Source organism: Notamacropus eugenii, chromosome 1 (genome assembly GCF_028372415.1).
Source record: "Notamacropus eugenii isolate mMacEug1 chromosome 1, mMacEug1.pri_v2, whole genome shotgun sequence".
Taxonomy (NCBI): Eukaryota; Metazoa; Chordata; class Mammalia; order Diprotodontia; family Macropodidae; genus Notamacropus; species Notamacropus eugenii.
The window spans coordinates 427,543,826-427,560,451 of record NC_092872.1 but is presented as its reverse complement, the minus strand read 5'-3'; the positions used below and the strand labels follow the sequence as shown (position 1 = coordinate 427,560,451).

Genomic DNA, 16,626 nt, shown 5'->3' with positions numbered 1-16,626 from the left:
TACAACAAATCAGAGGAGCAAGAAAGAAACTGCCTTTCAAATCTATGAAAAAAAAGAAAGAAAGGGAAAGAGTCCTTGACTAAACAAGTGACAGAGATTAACATACAAGATAAAATGGGCAATTGTAATTATGTAAAACCTAAAGTTTCTGCACAAATTTAATGCAGTAAAAATCAGAAAGAAAACAACTGGGGAAAAAAAATCTTTGTAGCAAGTCAAATTTATAAAATAACCATTTCCCAATAGATAAATGGATACAAATAGGAAAAAAATTCAAACTATCAATAACAATACAAAAAATACTCTAAATCACTAATAGGGAAATGCAAATTAAAGCAATCTTGATGTTGTACCTCACATCCAAATTCGCAAAGATAACAAAATAGGAAAAAAAAATTAAATATTGGAAGGGCTGCAGGAAAACAGGCACATGGTTGTACTGTCAGTAGCCTTTAATTAGTCTAGCAAACGGAAAGCAATTTGGAGTTACGACCCAAAAGTTTCTAAACTCTGTGTACCCTTTGACCCAGTGACACCACTAATACATCTACAACGCAAGAGAGGAAAAGGACCTATTTGTACAAAAATATTTATCCTATCTATTTACATAGTACTCAAAAATTGAAAACTAAGGGGCTATCCCCTGGGGAGCAGATAAACAAATTTATGGTGTATGAATGTAACTGAATATTATTGTGCCACAAGAAATGGACAGTTTCCCTGGGAAAACGCTTATGAATTGATACAAAGTAAAGCGAGCAGAACTAGCAGAATAACTTATATGATAATATTATGGAGAAAAACAACTTTGAAAGACTTTAGAACTGTTCAATACAATGACAAACCAAGAGTCCAGAAGGCTGAAGACGAAACATGCCATTCATCTCCTGCCCAGAGAGGTGATAAATTTTAAATAGAGAGACACAGATTTTCATGGGCATATATTTATGTAGGTAAGGAGGGAACTTATTTTGCTGGACTATACATACTCATGCAGAAGGTTCAGTTGTTTGTGGTTTGGGGGCTTTTTTGGTTTTTCAATAGTGAGAGGGACAGATTATAAATGCATTTAAAATAATGTTTTAAAGCATATTTTTAAAGAATATTGGACTATAAATCAGGAAATATGGGTTCTAGTTCTAACTCTTATTAATTAGCTGAGCATCACTGGGTAATCAATAAACTCTCCATATCTTTGGTTTCTTTATCTGTAAAACAGAAGCAAAACACACATATCCTATGTAGCAGGGTTGCTGTGAATATCAGATAACAGGTAAAAGTGTTTTAAGTAACAAGCACTATGTAAAAACATAAGTAACATTACCGCCACCTCTGAGACTAGATCCATGGTGAATCAATCTATTCAGTAATTCAACTGAATATTTTTTTTTCAATTCAATATTTCTTAAGTATTTATAAGGTACAAGGCCTTCTGTGACGCAATGGAGAAATGGAATGGGTTGCAGAGTAATGCTGTCAAACTCAAAAAGAAATAGGGCTACTAAACTACACAGAAAGATCCCCGTACATATCCCAGCATATATTGACTTAGAAAAACCACACATTTATATTACATCCTATTGTATTTTTATTTATTTTGTCAAATAATTCCCAATTACATTTTAATCTGATTCAGCCACTGAGGCAGGGTGTTTGACACCTCTGGTGTAGGACATGGTGTGATTTGGAGACTATAAATTTACATGTGTCCCCTGCCCTGAAGCTTATGATCTGGTAAGGAAATAGAGACCTAAATTAATAGAATATAAAACAGCATAAGAAACTGCAGTGATACACACATAAATGTTCACAGAGCAAAGGATCATGTTTAGCTGAGAGGGGTGGGGGAGGGAATTTAAACGAAGTCCCAAACAATGGGTAGAATGTGGAAGAGGAGGGTAAGGAGAAGGAGGAGGGAAAGTGGTGAAGAGGACAGAAAAAGTCTTATACCTTTGCTCAACAAATTCACAGGACATGCTTGAGGAACTGGTGAACAGACTGGTTTGGCTGGCATATACTGTAGGACACATGAAAGGGAGTAGTATAAGGCAGGAAAAATAGACTCATTCATAGGAGCAAAGATTTAAAGCTGGAAAGAGCCTTAGAGATCAATTAAATCACCACTCTGATTTTATAGTTGAAGAAAATGAAGCCTAAAAAGGGGAAGAAGCAATCTGCCCAAGGTCACAGAGGTAATAAGTAGCAAGCTAGGTTTTGAACCCTGGTATCTGTCTCCAAATCTAATATCCTTTTCCTTATGCCACTTAGGTTTTAAGCTAGATTATGGATCCCTCACTTGAGGGTTCTCTGTACCCCTTAAGACAACCTAAGGAAACTGGGTTTCAGCAGGGAATGGTAAACAACCAAAGGCTTTTGAGCAGGGGAATGGGCCTTAGAAAGATTAATCATGCCAGCTATTGTTGTAATAGGGAAGAGGAAATGAGGGTTTAAACTAAAGTGAGAGTAATAAGTCTGGAGAGGGGGAGGAGACAGGTCTAAAAGATGGTGTGGAAGTAGAATTAATAAGACTTAGACACTCGCTGAATGTAGGACAGAGAAGGCTAAGTAAAAACATTTCTGGACTTGAGGTACTTAGGGGAAAACTACTGGCATTTATATAATTACTTTAAAGGTAACAATGTGCCTGGTACATGCTTACAATGTTACTGTGCTTAATACGCAGTAAGTTCTTAATAAATGCTTTATATGATTTTTACAATGAGACTCAAAACAAGGGTTTGAGGTAGGTAGCACAGGTATTATTACCCCCAGCCTCTTTTCAGTCATGTCTGACTTTTCCTGACCCCATTTGGGGTTTTCTTGGTAGAGATACTGGAATGGTTTGCCATTTCCTTCTCCAGCTTATTTTACTAATGAGGAACTGAGGCAAATAGTCAGGTTAAGTGACTTGCCCAAGGTCACATAACTAGTAAGTGTCTGAGGCTGAATTTGAACTCAATAAGACTGAGTCTTCCTGATTCCAGACCAGGTGCTCTACCCATTATGCCACCTAGCTGCCCATTTTACATATGAGGAAACTAAGACTTGGAGAGTTAAAATAACTTGTCTCCCCTCTCCTTCCCCCCGCAACCCTGTCAATTATTAAACTCCTGTTCCGTACCAGGCATTGTGCTAAGCACTAGGCACTGTTTTCATAAGGTTAAAAATCTTCCAGAGGGAGATATAACTTTTTCAGTTATAGACCTTTACCTCTTAAAACAGGCACATTATGGAAGAAGAACAGACAAGTCAAATTAGGGTATGAGTTTATTCACAGGCTTTATAATAGTTCAAAGTTCCTCTATTTATCAATCTCTCACACTACAGAAAGCATTAGGGCACATATCCTCCTTAACCTTCACCACTGCCATCCTTCCCCACATATACATGAAGGCTCTTTGCTTTTCTTTCTTAAAAAACACAGGAAATTCCACCTCAGTCCAGTTCAGGTCACACTAATTCATCTTTTTACACACAGCCTCCGCATGTCTCTCCCTTATACAAAGGAAAGAACATTAATTAAGAGTCAAAGGATCGGCATTGTCTACCAAATCTGCTACTCACTATGTGTGACTTTGGCTAAAGCATTTCCTTTCTCTGAGTCTGGGTTTCTTTTATAATTTGAGGGTGCTGAACCAGATTATTATTGCTGAAGTCCCTTCCAGTTCTAAATTCTAAGATCAACTCTTTCCAATTTACTTACTAATACATGACTCAGAACCTCCCATTCACTTATCTGTTTCCTACCTTAAAAAATCCACCAAGAGGCAGTATGACAATGAGAAAAAATACTGACTTGAGTCAGAAGTCCTGGGTTCTAGTCTTGATCCTGTCACTAACTAGCTGTGTGACCTTGATCAGTGTCCTCATATGTAACATGGAGTTGGAGTAGATGAACTATGTATGTATGTAAGCTCTCTTCCAGGTGACATGGTGGCATGCATCTATCCTGTTTGGAAGAGTTCTTTCTCAATTCCAATACATCCTTAGGGAGGGTCTAACCTGGGGTATAGACATAAAGAACATCCCTTAATCAATTACTGTCCAGCACTTTTCATATTCTCTTGGGGAGTAGAAGAGATAGATAACTCACTGGTAACTGATCAGGTTTACTTGGATAGGGTTTCTTCTACACACCCAGGCCAGCAGAGGATACTGAGTGTAACACTGTCTAAATCAGATGGGAAGAGACAAGTCTGCGGAGTATGTGGATTTTATATAAGCAGTATTACTAACTCTTCGCTTGTCTACAAAAACTAATTGTATAATATGAAGAACACTTCCAAACAATCCTTCAGCTCAGTTGAATTTCACTGTTAAATGTAACATTAAACCTGTGCATTTGGTCTGCATATACCACCATGTGTATACTGCAGTAGATCTTTTAAGACTAATCAAGAGAGATATTGCTCCCCCTCAGAAAAAGCCACACCAAATCTTTGCACTATGATCTTAAAAAGCAGGCATTTGTAAACCCTATTTTGTATATTTCTGTTCTTAATTCTACCATCAAAATCATTATCCCAATAGCTTTCATCTTTTAAATGTAGTAGCAATCTAGCAATTCTGTACTACTAAATAGAGGACAGAGTAAATTATTAACTACTTTCAATTTTACACTTAGGAAATAATATTTTTGACATTTCTAATATTATCTCTCTTGGTGACAACTATTAGTAGTCACACCAACGAATATATTATATGTTACTAGATTCTCACAAGGAGGTAACATTACATGATTCTCAAGTTTTCTTTGAACAGTGAGTTGGAGGATGAGTAAAGAAAGCCTGTGGAAGCATGAGAATTAAGAAGTATTCAGACTACATATTAAATATAAGATCCTCACAGAGCAAACTAAGGAACAGCAATAGCATAAAAGTGATTCACACCTAAAAGAATCCCACAAAGGTATGAGAAAAGGGGGTAGTGGGATGGGAGGGTATCTCTGTGTTAAGTCAAAAACCAACATGGAAATACTGATAAACTCAGAATCACCACCACATCTGTTAAACTTCAAAAAGATCTTCACAAGAAGTTAAAGAATGCACATTGTGATGTTCTAAAACATTACAGTCTCTCACATTTCTTACAAAGTACTTTTCTCACAATAACCCTGTGGGACAGGTAATTATCCCCATTTTATAGAAGTGGAAACTGAGATACATTGAGGTTAAATGACTTGCTTACTAGTCACAGAACAAGCATGAGTTGGTAAACTTGCTCATAGAATTTGCATGAGTGGAAGAAAGAATTGGAACCCAGGTCTTCTCATTCCAAATTCAGTACTCTATTACACCACTCATTGTTTCATAATACTATGAAGTCGATAAACACATCCTTAAGCACTTCTAAGCAAAGAAGGAAGGAAAACTATCTATAGTACAAGAACTGCCAGGCAATATCTATCAGAAACTGGTCAAGACCCAGTAGGAAACAAAAAATACCTAAAGTGAGAGTTTCTTTTAAAGTACAAAGGCAAAAGGAGAAATTAGATGCGGGTTGGGGACTACTAAAACAGAATGATGTCTACGTAGTACGACATGGTCTGTCTCTGTATCTGTTGTTTTTGCTTAATTTTTTTGCTTGTTTTTCTTTATCTGAAGGGCTGACGGTGTGTGTGTTAGGGTTGTAGGACGTAACTGCTGCAAAGACAAAAGGCATCAATAAAATCTATTTTTAAAAGCTTCCTGAGACGTTGGTCCTTCCTTAGATTACCTAAATTGGAAAGTTACTAAAGGACAGTGATTGCCACAGTGAAAGTGAAGCCGCATAAGCTCAGCTCACAATCAACAGAGAGACACCAAGCCCAGTTCACTTTTACCTAGCTCGCCCTCCTTGAAACCTGGACGGTTTTTCCCTCTCCTGGCACCCCTGGTGCTTAGCGCTTGGCCTGGCACTGGACGCAGCTGGCTGCTGGACTTGACTGAGACGACCTGGCCCCAAGACTTACTGCCTCGATTCACCCACCCAACTTTCTTTAAGATCACCCAGTCCCTCGAGCCGCCTCACCGAGCCACAGTCCGGCCCGACCCTGCAGAAGCCCTCGTCCCGTCAAAGTGGAGACCAACATGAGAGGAGCGTCTCAGCGGCAGGGCTTCGCAAGCTGCGCTCCGAAGGGGGGACTTCCAGCCAGACCCCGACCTGGCCCCGACTCCCTCCTGCTCTCACGAGCCCCGGGGACGGAGGAGGAAGGCTGGTTATTTAGGAAGCCCAGTGCCCCGGCTGCTACTCCCGCTACCCCCTCCTCTCCCTCCTCCGTCCCCGGGGCACCGACTGTCCCCGCCCCCCTGGTCATCCTCGCCCGGCCCCGCACCGAGGCCGGGATCCTCCCGCCGCCCAGCCCCCGACGATGTCCGCGGGCAGGCCGCGCTTGCCGGCCCGGAGCCCACTACGGCCGCGGCCGGGGCAAGGCCAGTCAGGCAGTCCAGGGGCGGCGGGCGGCTGCGCGTCCCCGGGCTGGTCCTGAAGGCCAGACCCGGCTCGGCCCGGCCCGGAGAGGCGCCGCCCTCGGGGTTACCTGCGCCGAGGGGCCCGGCCCGCATCGCTGGGCTGGGGCGGGGAGGGGAGGGCCACTGCCACCGATCAGCCTTCCGCCTCAGGGGGCCGGCTCCATGGGGGCCCGTGCCTGCCCAGGGCCTCTGTCCGTCAGGCAGCGGGAGAGAGAGAGAGAAAGGAGAGATGGGAGCGGCCCGAAAGGGCAAAGAAGGCTGGAGGGTCGGTCCCGAGGGCCGGCCGGCGGGCGGGCGACAGGTTTTAGCTCCCGCAACTTCCGACTGCGACTGCCGGGGGCGGCGGCGTCAAATAGCTCACCGCGGAAACCTCGCCACTGCGCATGTGCTGTGCATCCCAGACCTCCCCGCGAAAAAAGTCTCCCCTCCGCCCCTTCCTGGGGATAGGGCCGAGTGACTGGAAGGGGGCGGGGAGAGGGAGGGAGAAGGAGGAAGAGAAGGAGAGGAAGGTGGAGAAGGGAATGCTTTAGGAAGGCGGGGGAAGAATGAAAGGGGGCATGAGAGGGAGGCGGGAAAGGACTGGAAAAGGGGCTGGGTCTCCTGATAAGACCCCACTGTAGTAGGCTGAAGGGAAGGCAGGACTTACATAAATTTTAAAATAATAATCAATTATTGTTAAAATTTATATTTTATTAATTTCTGTGTATATGAACATCATAGAAATGGATTTAGGTTACAAATAAACATATTATATTTGAAACTAGGCAGATAGAACTCTGGGCCTGAAGTCAAGAAGATTTGAGCTCAAATTTGCCTCCAGAAACTTGACCAGATGTGTGACCCTGGGCAAGTCACTTCACCCTATTTGCCTCAATTTCCTCGTCTGTAAAATGAGCTGAAGAAGGAAATGATAAACCACTCCAGTATATTTGCTAAGAAAATCCCAAGAGGAGTCAGAGTCCAACACCATTGAAATGACTGGACAACAATATTTACCAAGCGTATGAAGGCTTTCCCTGGTGGAATAGGTGGATGAGAACGATTTGTTCCTATGGCCATGAGGAAGGCTTAAAGCTTGGTCAGACATCAGAAATGCCAACGTCATCCACTGCATTCTGGGCCAATCTTGACTTTTATCTTGTCACTGGACTTTGATGACTCTGGAAGAGAGAGTAAGGCTGACAACTTTGTACAATTCTGCCTCACTTAAATCCAATTCACATTGGAGTCAAGCTATCACCCGTGATGTCATTGGTGGTCTTAGAAAATGAAGGACAAGCAGTAATATGTAAATAATAATTTTAAAAGAACTATTTCAGGGCCAGGGATGATTTTTACTTATGAATGTGATATCTAAGCATGGGAATCCCCATCCAAAAAATGTTTCCCTGTCCAGATGCTCAAAGGACCTGATATTCTATCACAATGGGGGTCCTTCTTTTGAAATGTTGATACCCCAAGAAGAAATAAAATAGGGTCACCCAGAGGAAAAGAGTTTATAAGGTCCAGGGAAGGCATCTTATAGACAGGAGGAGTCTAGTAAAGAAAAATGCCTATAAGGCAGCCAGCACTAGCAATTCTGAGAAACAAGAATGCCTCTAAAGAGAATTTGAGGCACAGGAAGACAGCCAGTGAAAATGCATTGTAGAGTTGGAAATGGAGTGACTTGATCATGTTTTTTGATAACTTTGTTTTTACATTGTATTTGCTTCTCAGTATATCCCACTTTCCACTCAGTGAGCTCTCTTGTAACATCTTTAAAAAAAAAAATTCAGCAAAACCAGGTCATCCACTGCAATATTCCATACTAGTTGTCCCCTACCTCTAAGGAAAAGAGAGAGGTGCATCTCCTCTTTTAGCCATTATAATTGTTTTAATGTTCTTTGTGACTGTATACATTCACGTTTTAACTGTGAGTGTTGTTTTCCTTGATTTTGTTGCCTTTACTTTGCATCAGCCTATTTAAATCTTCTCATGTTTCCTTCCCTCAGTCAGTCAATAAACATTAAGTGCCTACAGTGTTTCAGTCTTTCTGCTAAACCCTGGGCATACAGAGAAAGCCTAAAGACATATCCCCTGTTCTCCAGGACCTCACAGTCCAAAGCAAACAGCCATGCACTCATGTTTGTTTTGGAGGGTCCAATAATATTCCATTATAATATATCACAATTTGTTTAGTCACCTCCCCCCCAATCAATGAGCACTCCCTACATTTCCTGTTCTTTGTTACCACAAAAAGTACTGAAACACATTTCTTTTCTTACCTTATGTTTGCCTTTGATGGGACAGCTTCTTCGGAAGGTTCATTTCAGGCCAGGGGATGACTGAGCCAGCTCTAGAGAAGGTGCTGGTACTGGAGATGTGCTTTGCTTACTTTTTATTTTGTCTCAGCCAGGGATTATTAATCCTGAGTTTTTAGTTTAATAATTATCTTTTAATATAACTCATTTCCTTTATAATTCTATATATTAAGAACATTATTCGAGAAGGTTTTCATAAGAACCCCTGTCCTAATACCAGCCCAGCCTTCTTAACCTTTCTCTTTCTTTAATAGTTTTGAGTATATCAATCAACTAATCAACAAACAATTCCACGCTCTGTGTTAGGAACTGGGGATGCAAAGACAAAAGAGTAGAATTCCGCCGTGTTTTTTGGTCTCAGTTTACCTGAACTCACTACATTTTGCTATTGTAGAGTGGTATAACTCTAATTCCATAGTCACTAACAGCACTCTGCAAACAATTTCCACTCAGTGGGGAAAGAACAACTCCATAGCTCCAGTGGTAAGGATTAGTTGTTACACTCTCTTGTGTTAATGCAACCAAAAAACTCCTAAGTTCCTACTTTGTGCCAGTCGCAGTGCTAAGTCCTGGGGTAGAGTGACAGTAAGTTTGTTGTTTTGACATGGCTCCAGTTTTTTGAAGCCGCCATTTTGTGACTGAGTGCTTATTATGTGGGAGGCAGCTAAGTAGCTCAGTGGCTAGAACCTGCAGGCTGGTTCTGGCTGGTCCTGGAGTCAGGAAGATTTGAGTTCAAATCTGATCTCAGACAGTTATTAGTTGTGTGACACTGAGCAAATTATCTAGTTTCACCTTGCCTTAATCCACTGGAGAAGGAAATGGCAATCTTTGTCAAAAAAACCTCATGGACAGTATAGTCCACAGGATCACAAAGAATCAGACATGGTTAAACAACAAAATTGTTATGTAAGTTGTTTTCCTGTAATAATGACTTGAGTGGTAGTTTGGAAATGATATATTTCCTCTCACACTTGGTAAACAACTCCTAAGGAAGTGTATTCCCTAGATTTGGTAAACAACTCCTAATGACAAGTGTCATCCAAATATGGCAAACAACTAATAAACGCTTGCTAATAACATTTGCTTTATTGATAGTTTCATTTCATCACAAGCTTAGTTAATCAATTATCTTGGATGTGATCAGCTAAGGTCTATAGCTAGAACTATAAGAAATACATCTGGAGACCATCCTCTTCCCCCCAGTCTTGAACATGATCTTAGATCTTAGCTGAGGGTGATGTCTGTACCCTCCCTACCCCACGCTAGAGACTCAAGTTTCCAAACTTGAGATTCAAGTATCCCCATGCTCACTTGAAGGCAATGCTAAATGACTGACTTGTAAGATGATCTCCTTAGAGGGAGATAGGGGGCCTGTCTCTTGAAAGAGAGGGATCCTTGTCACTGAATCCCAATATAAGACAGGTTTACTGGGAAACCCTGGGAAATCAGGCTTATGACTTATTCCTACTGGAGTTAATTTTTGTATTGTCTAATAGATAATATAAACTAATATTTGCATGCATTTGATGAATACAGTTTGATTGCTAGAATTGAGAAATGTAAGTCTAATTAGTGTTTCACACTAGTTAGCATAAATAACAGCAAGTTGATTTTGTAAGTGCTTTACAGGAAGATACAAAAAAGGAAAAAAGAACCAGTCCTTATTCTCAAAGAGCTCATAGTCATATGGGGAAGACAATATGTAAACAATTATATAAAGCAAGATCTATGCACAATAAATTGGAGATAATCCACAGAAGTAAGGCACTAGCCTTAAGTGTTATTCTTGTAGAAGGTAGGATTTTAGCAAAATCGGAGGTAAAGATGAGGAAAGAGAATTAATTATAGGTAGAGGGAGACAGCTAGTGAAAATGCATGTAGAGCTTGAGATAGAAAGACTAGTTAGAGATATAGCAGGGAGGTCAGTTTCACTGAATAGCAAAGTATATCAGAGGGAATAAAATATAAGACCAAAATGGTAGAGAGCAGCCAGTTTATGAAAGTCATTGAATGCCAATGCAAAGATTTTATATATTTGTTCCTATAGGTGATAGCAAGCCACAAGAGTCTGTCAAGGGGGGGGTGATGTGGTCAGACCTGAGCGTTAGAAGGATCACTCTTATAGCTGAGTGGAGGACAGATTGGAGTGGGGAAGGACTTATGGCAGGCAGACCAACCCAGCAGGATATTGCAATAGTCCAGGTGTGAGATTACAAGGACCACATCAGGGTGATGGAGGTGTCAGAGAAGAAAAGGGAAGTACTGTGACTTGAAGATAGAATTGACAGGACTTGGCTCCATTAATCTGGATATGATATCACCCTATATGTCTAAATCTTGTACCCATTTTGAACTTCTCTTGGTATATAGTGTGAGATGTTGGTCTAAGCCTAGTTTCTGCCAAACTATTTTCCATTCTTCCCAATAATTTTTGTTAAATAATGAGTTCTTGCCCCAATAATTGAGATCTTTGTTTAGGTTTATCAAACACTAGGTTATTGTGTTCATTTGCTTTTGCATATTGAGTGTCTAATCTGGTCTGCTGATCAACCTCTGTCTTACCCAGTACCAAATTGTTTAATGATCATAGTTTTGTAGTAAAGTTTGAGATTTAATACTACTAGTTCCCCTTCCTTCCTGGTTGTTCTTTTCCATTGATTTCCTCTATATTCTTGATCTTTTGTCCTGTCAGATATTATTTTTTATAACTTTGTAAAATTATTCTTTGGTAATTTGATTGGAATGACAATGAATAAGTAAATTTAGGTAGTAGTATTATTTTTATTATATTGGCTTAGCCTATCCATGAGCATTTAATATTTCTCCAGTTATTTAGATCTGATTTTATTTATGTGAAGGAATTGTGTCCATGTAGTTCCTATGTGTGTCTTGATAGGTAAACTCCCAAGAATTTTAATGTCTGTAGTTACTTTAAATGTAATTTCTTTCTTTCTCTTCCAGCTAGGTTTTGTTCATAATATTCAGAAATGCAGATGATTTTTGTAGGCTTTACATACTGCAACTCTGCCAAAATTGTTTTGAATAGTTTTTGAATTGACTCTCTAGTGTTCTCTAAACCATCTTAACATCTTCAAAGAGTGATTATTTTGTTTCCTCATTGCCTATGCTTTTCCTTCAATATCTTTTCCTTAGCTTATTTCTATGGCTAGGATTTCTAGTACAATATTGGATAGTAATGGTGATCATGGATGTCCTTGCTTCAACCCAGATCTTATTTGAAAGACTTCTAACTTAACCCTATTATAGATAATCCTTGCTCTTGGTTTTAGATAGATATTATGTATCATTTTAAGAAAAGCTCCATTTATTCCTATGATTTTTAGTGTTTTTAACAGGAATAGGCATCATATTTTATCAAAAGTTTTTTCTGAATCTATTGAAATAATCATGTTTTCTTATTTTTTTGTTAATATTGTCATTTATAATTATAGTTTTCTGAATATTGAACCAACCCTACATTCCTTATATGAATGCAACCTGGTCATAGTGTATGATTTTTGTGAAATATTCCTGTAATCTCCTTGCTAGTGTTTTATTCAATTTGTTTTGCATCAATATTGATTAGGGAAATTGGCCTAGAGCTTTCTTTTTCTGTTTTGCCTCTCTCTGGTGTAGGTAACAAGATCGCATTTGTGTAATAGAAGGAATTTCATAGAATTCTTTCTTTATCCCTTTTTTCCCAAATAGTTTATATAATTTTGGAATTAATTGTTCTTTAAATGTTTGGTAGAATTCACTTGCAAATTTATCTGGTCCTGGGGTTTTTTCCCTTAGGTAGTTAATTTATGGATTGCTCAATTTCTTTTCCTAAGCTAGGGTTATTCTAAAGTTCTGAGAGATTATCTTCTCATTTAAAAATACATGTATCTCCATGTATAATAATGTAAACAGTTTAGCCATTTTTAGTCTCTTATGATTTCTCACTCATAGTTATCTTTGTTTCTACCATATTTCCCTTGAGTCCTATATTTGAATATCAAATTTTTTATTCAACTCTGGTCTTTTTTCATCAAGAATATTCAAAAGTCTTCTATTTAATTATTCTTGATTGTAATCCTAGATCTTTTGCCTTCCAAAACATCATATTCTAAGCCCTCTATTCCTTTATAGTGGTAGCTACTAAATCTTGTGTGATTCTGATTGTGCCTCCATGTTGCTTGAATTCTTTCATTTTGGCTGCTTGCAGTATTTTCTCTTGGATCTGGGAGTTCTGGATTTAGGTTACAATATTCCTGAGAGTTTTCATCTTTGGGTTTCTTTCAGGAGGTGACCAGTGGATTCTTTCAATTTCTACTGTGCCCTCTGTTTATCTGGGAAGTTTTCTTTTATAATTTCTTAAAATATGATATCTAAGCTCTTTTTTTTTTCTTCATGGCTTACAGGCAGACCAATAATTTTTAAATTATTTCCCCTTGATTTGTTTTTCACTTCAGGCTGTACTTTTGGTAAAATCAACATCACCTTATTTGTGTTGTCTCCTTTGTTAGAATATAAGGTCCTAGAAGGCAGAGACTTTCTTTTTATTCCTAGTACTTAGCACAGTTCTTGGCATGTAGTAAGAACTTAAAAATTCTTTTTTATCCATTCTTCATTCATTCTGCTACCTATATGATCTTATACAAGTCACTTAACTTCATGGGGTCACAGTTATAGAAGAAAGAGATTTGGACTAAATGATCTCCATGGTCCCTTATATCCTAAAATCTGTAATTCCATGATCTACAATAGTTTTAAGGGTAAAATTAATGTGTGAATGAGTTGTCATGGTTTACTCTAAGGAATAATCTTAGAAAAGGTTTACTGCACTCCCAACCCTCCCCACTTAATCAAGCAACAGTAAAGTTAACCTTGGGGCTGGGAAGATCATGTCATTCATAAGAAAGGGCTAAAAATAAGTATAATATATAGCTTGTTGTTTGTCTTTCATTTTCAAAGAGGACCAATGACATCACATGGTGATGTCTTGATTAGAATATGAATTGGATGTAAGTGAGGCAGAGTTGCTAAAATTTGCCATCCTCATTCTTCCAGAGTCATCAAAGTCCAGTGGCAATAAAAATTGTCAAGAGGACTGTCAATAGCCAGGATATAGGGAATGACTTTAGTGTGTTTGATGTCTGACCAACCTCTAAACCCTCCATACTTTCAGTTGCCTTCATGGCAGTTGGAACAAATTATTCTTACCTACCATTCTTCTTATGCTTGGGAGAAATATCCTCCTAATTCACAGATGGGTTTAAAGCCTGTCAATTACCCTGAACCTGGTTTAGTCTATCTGCCAACATGGTTTTAGAGGGTGTGGCTGCTGTGCCTGCTACAGTTTCTCAGAGCCACAGTTGAGAGTTGAGTATCATGGGAACACCAACATTGGATGAGCAGCCCTGGAAAGGGCTGGGCAAACCTCATATCAGAGGTGCTAGTCCTCCCTGAATACTTAGCAGCAAATTTTACTGCTACTATACAGAATTGAAGAGTAGTCCAACTTCTTAAAACGAATGCACCTAGGCTAATTCTCAAGTCAAGTCAACATGCATTTATTAAATACTTACTATGTATTAAGTTCTAGGGAAACAAAGAAAGGCAAAAATAATCCCTTTCCTCAGAGAGCTCACATTCTAATAAGTCAGTTCAATTCACTTAAAGGCAATTTGCCTGGACTAAAACTAGAATTACATTCATTCCTCAGTTATGTTGACATATTCAATTCAACAAACATTTATTAAGCCCCTACAGTGTACAAGACACTGTGCTAACTCTGGGGATAGAAAGACAGAAAATGATCTAATTAGTGCCTTTAAGGAGCTTGAGGCAGCAGTGCCTGGTGTCAGGAAGACCTGAATTCAAATTTGACCTCAGATACTAGCTGTGTAACCCTGGGCAATCTCTGCTTGCCTCAGTTTCCTCAAAATAAAATGAGAATAACAACCTCCCAAGGTTGTTGGGAGGATCATATGAGATAATATTTGTAAAAACTTTTGGAAAAGAGCCTAACAAATGGTAGATGCTTAATAAATGTATGTTCCCTTTCCTTTCCCTTATATTCCATTCAGAGGATACAACGTATACATAGAAAAAGTAAATGCTGGTTGATTTAAAAAGGAAAGGAACTCTAATAAAAGTGGTTCTCAGGGAGATAAGAACTGAGCTAAACCTGGAAGGAAAGTGGGGATTCTGAAAGGCAGAAACAGAGAGGAAATACTTTAGGGCATGAGGTATGACTTGTGTAAATGCAGAATAGGTGATGGTAAGTTTAAGAAGCAGCTCACAATCCAGTTGGGCTGGAACTCAGAGAACTTAAGGGAATAATATAAGATTGAAAAGATAGACAAGATCCTGGCTGTGGAGGGCTAAGGAGTATATATTTTATCCTAGAAGCAAGTAGGGAGCTACTGAAGGGTTTTTGAAGGAGTGTCATGATTAGACATATCTGTACTTTAAAACATGTATGTACCTTGTCAACTATGGGAAGAAAGAAAGTAAGTGGTAATGAGGACCTCATGGTGGCCATGTAAGTGAAGAAGGAAAGAACCACAGATGAAATATTGTGTTAGAAATAGAATTGATAGGATTTGAATGTTGATTGGGTATGGGAGATGAGAGAGAGGGAAGAATGAAAGGTAATCTTGAGGGTACGTACCTGGGCGACCTCCCAGGTGTGATGGTGGTGCCCTGAACAGAAACAAAGAAGTTTGAAGGAAAATAATAGTATAGTACAGTGGAAAGAGCACTGGCCCTAGAGTGAAGGGATCGGAGTTTAAACCTTCAGACATACTACCTGTCTGACCTATGGCAAGTTATTTAACCTCTTTGGGTTTCAGTTTCCTCACTTGAAAAATAAAAGGGGTTGCATTAGATGATCTCTGTCATTCTTTCCAGATCTAGATTAATAGTTGGTTCTGTTTTGGACATTTTGAGTCCAACATATTAATGGGACCTCAAGGTAGAGATGTCCAACAGGCAGTTGGTGATATAGGACTAGAGTTCAGAAAATGATGGCTGGCTATATAGATTTGGGCATCATCTCCACCTCTCAAAGGTTCCCAAACTTATTTGGTCTACTGCTTCCTTTAAAATAAAATCATCCAATACTCTCCTGGAAATCTACTTTCTTTAACCCTTTAATTTTTTTTGAAATGTGCATCTTTTCAAAAATAAAGTTTTTTTTAAAATGATACATCTTAAATTTAATAATTTATTGCAGATTTGTGGGGTTTTTCCTGCATTGAAATTTTGATGACACAATATTATGTCATGTAGCCATCTAGTTTCATATCATAAGCAAGTCATAATACATACACATTCTTCCCGATACGTGCTGGATTTCCCCACAATGCGTGACATTTGCCTGCCAGCACTTGCTTGTTAAGACCTTTTGGTGGACTTGATCACTGATCAGTTATAACTTGTATTTTGTGTGTTTATTTGGAAAATAGTGTAATCACTATGACTTTAACTCTGTTACACAACAGATGAAATGTACAATTTTTCAAAATTTTCTTCTCTTCTTTCCTTATGCTTCCACTCCCCCCTTTATTTTCATTCAACACCCTCCCCAATTGCACCCAAGGATACTACTGCCCCTCCCCCCTAGATTGTTCCAGTGCCCTCTGAGAGTAGTATTGTCCACTTTGCGAACCTGTGAAAAATGATAACTGGACCCATCTAGCAGATGAAATCACCAAAGGGGAGAGTTTAGAGAGAGAAGATGGTTGGAGATACAGACTTCTGAGCTGACTTCTGAGCTTATTTTGTAAGATTAGCCTTGATTTTACCCCTTGAGTAGAGAATTCATTGGAGACCTAAAAGAAAGAAGAAAATTGAGAAGAGCCAATAGAATATTTGGGAATAATTTGTAC

At 39.2% G+C, this 16,626-nt stretch overlaps 1 protein-coding gene across 2 annotated transcripts in view; it reads right to left on the bottom strand.

Moving 5' to 3' along the window:
- The window catches only part of RALGAPB (Ral GTPase activating protein non-catalytic subunit beta), an 83,266-nt gene extending 76,458 nt beyond the window's left edge, over positions 1-6,808 (bottom strand). For both annotated transcript variants that reach the window (XM_072631502.1, XM_072631503.1), the window contains exon 1: positions 6,518-6,808. The gene's annotated coding sequence lies outside the window, so the exon portion shown is untranslated. The remainder of the gene's footprint in view (positions 1-6,517) is intronic.
- Positions 6,809-16,626: the final 9,818 nt, after the last annotated feature.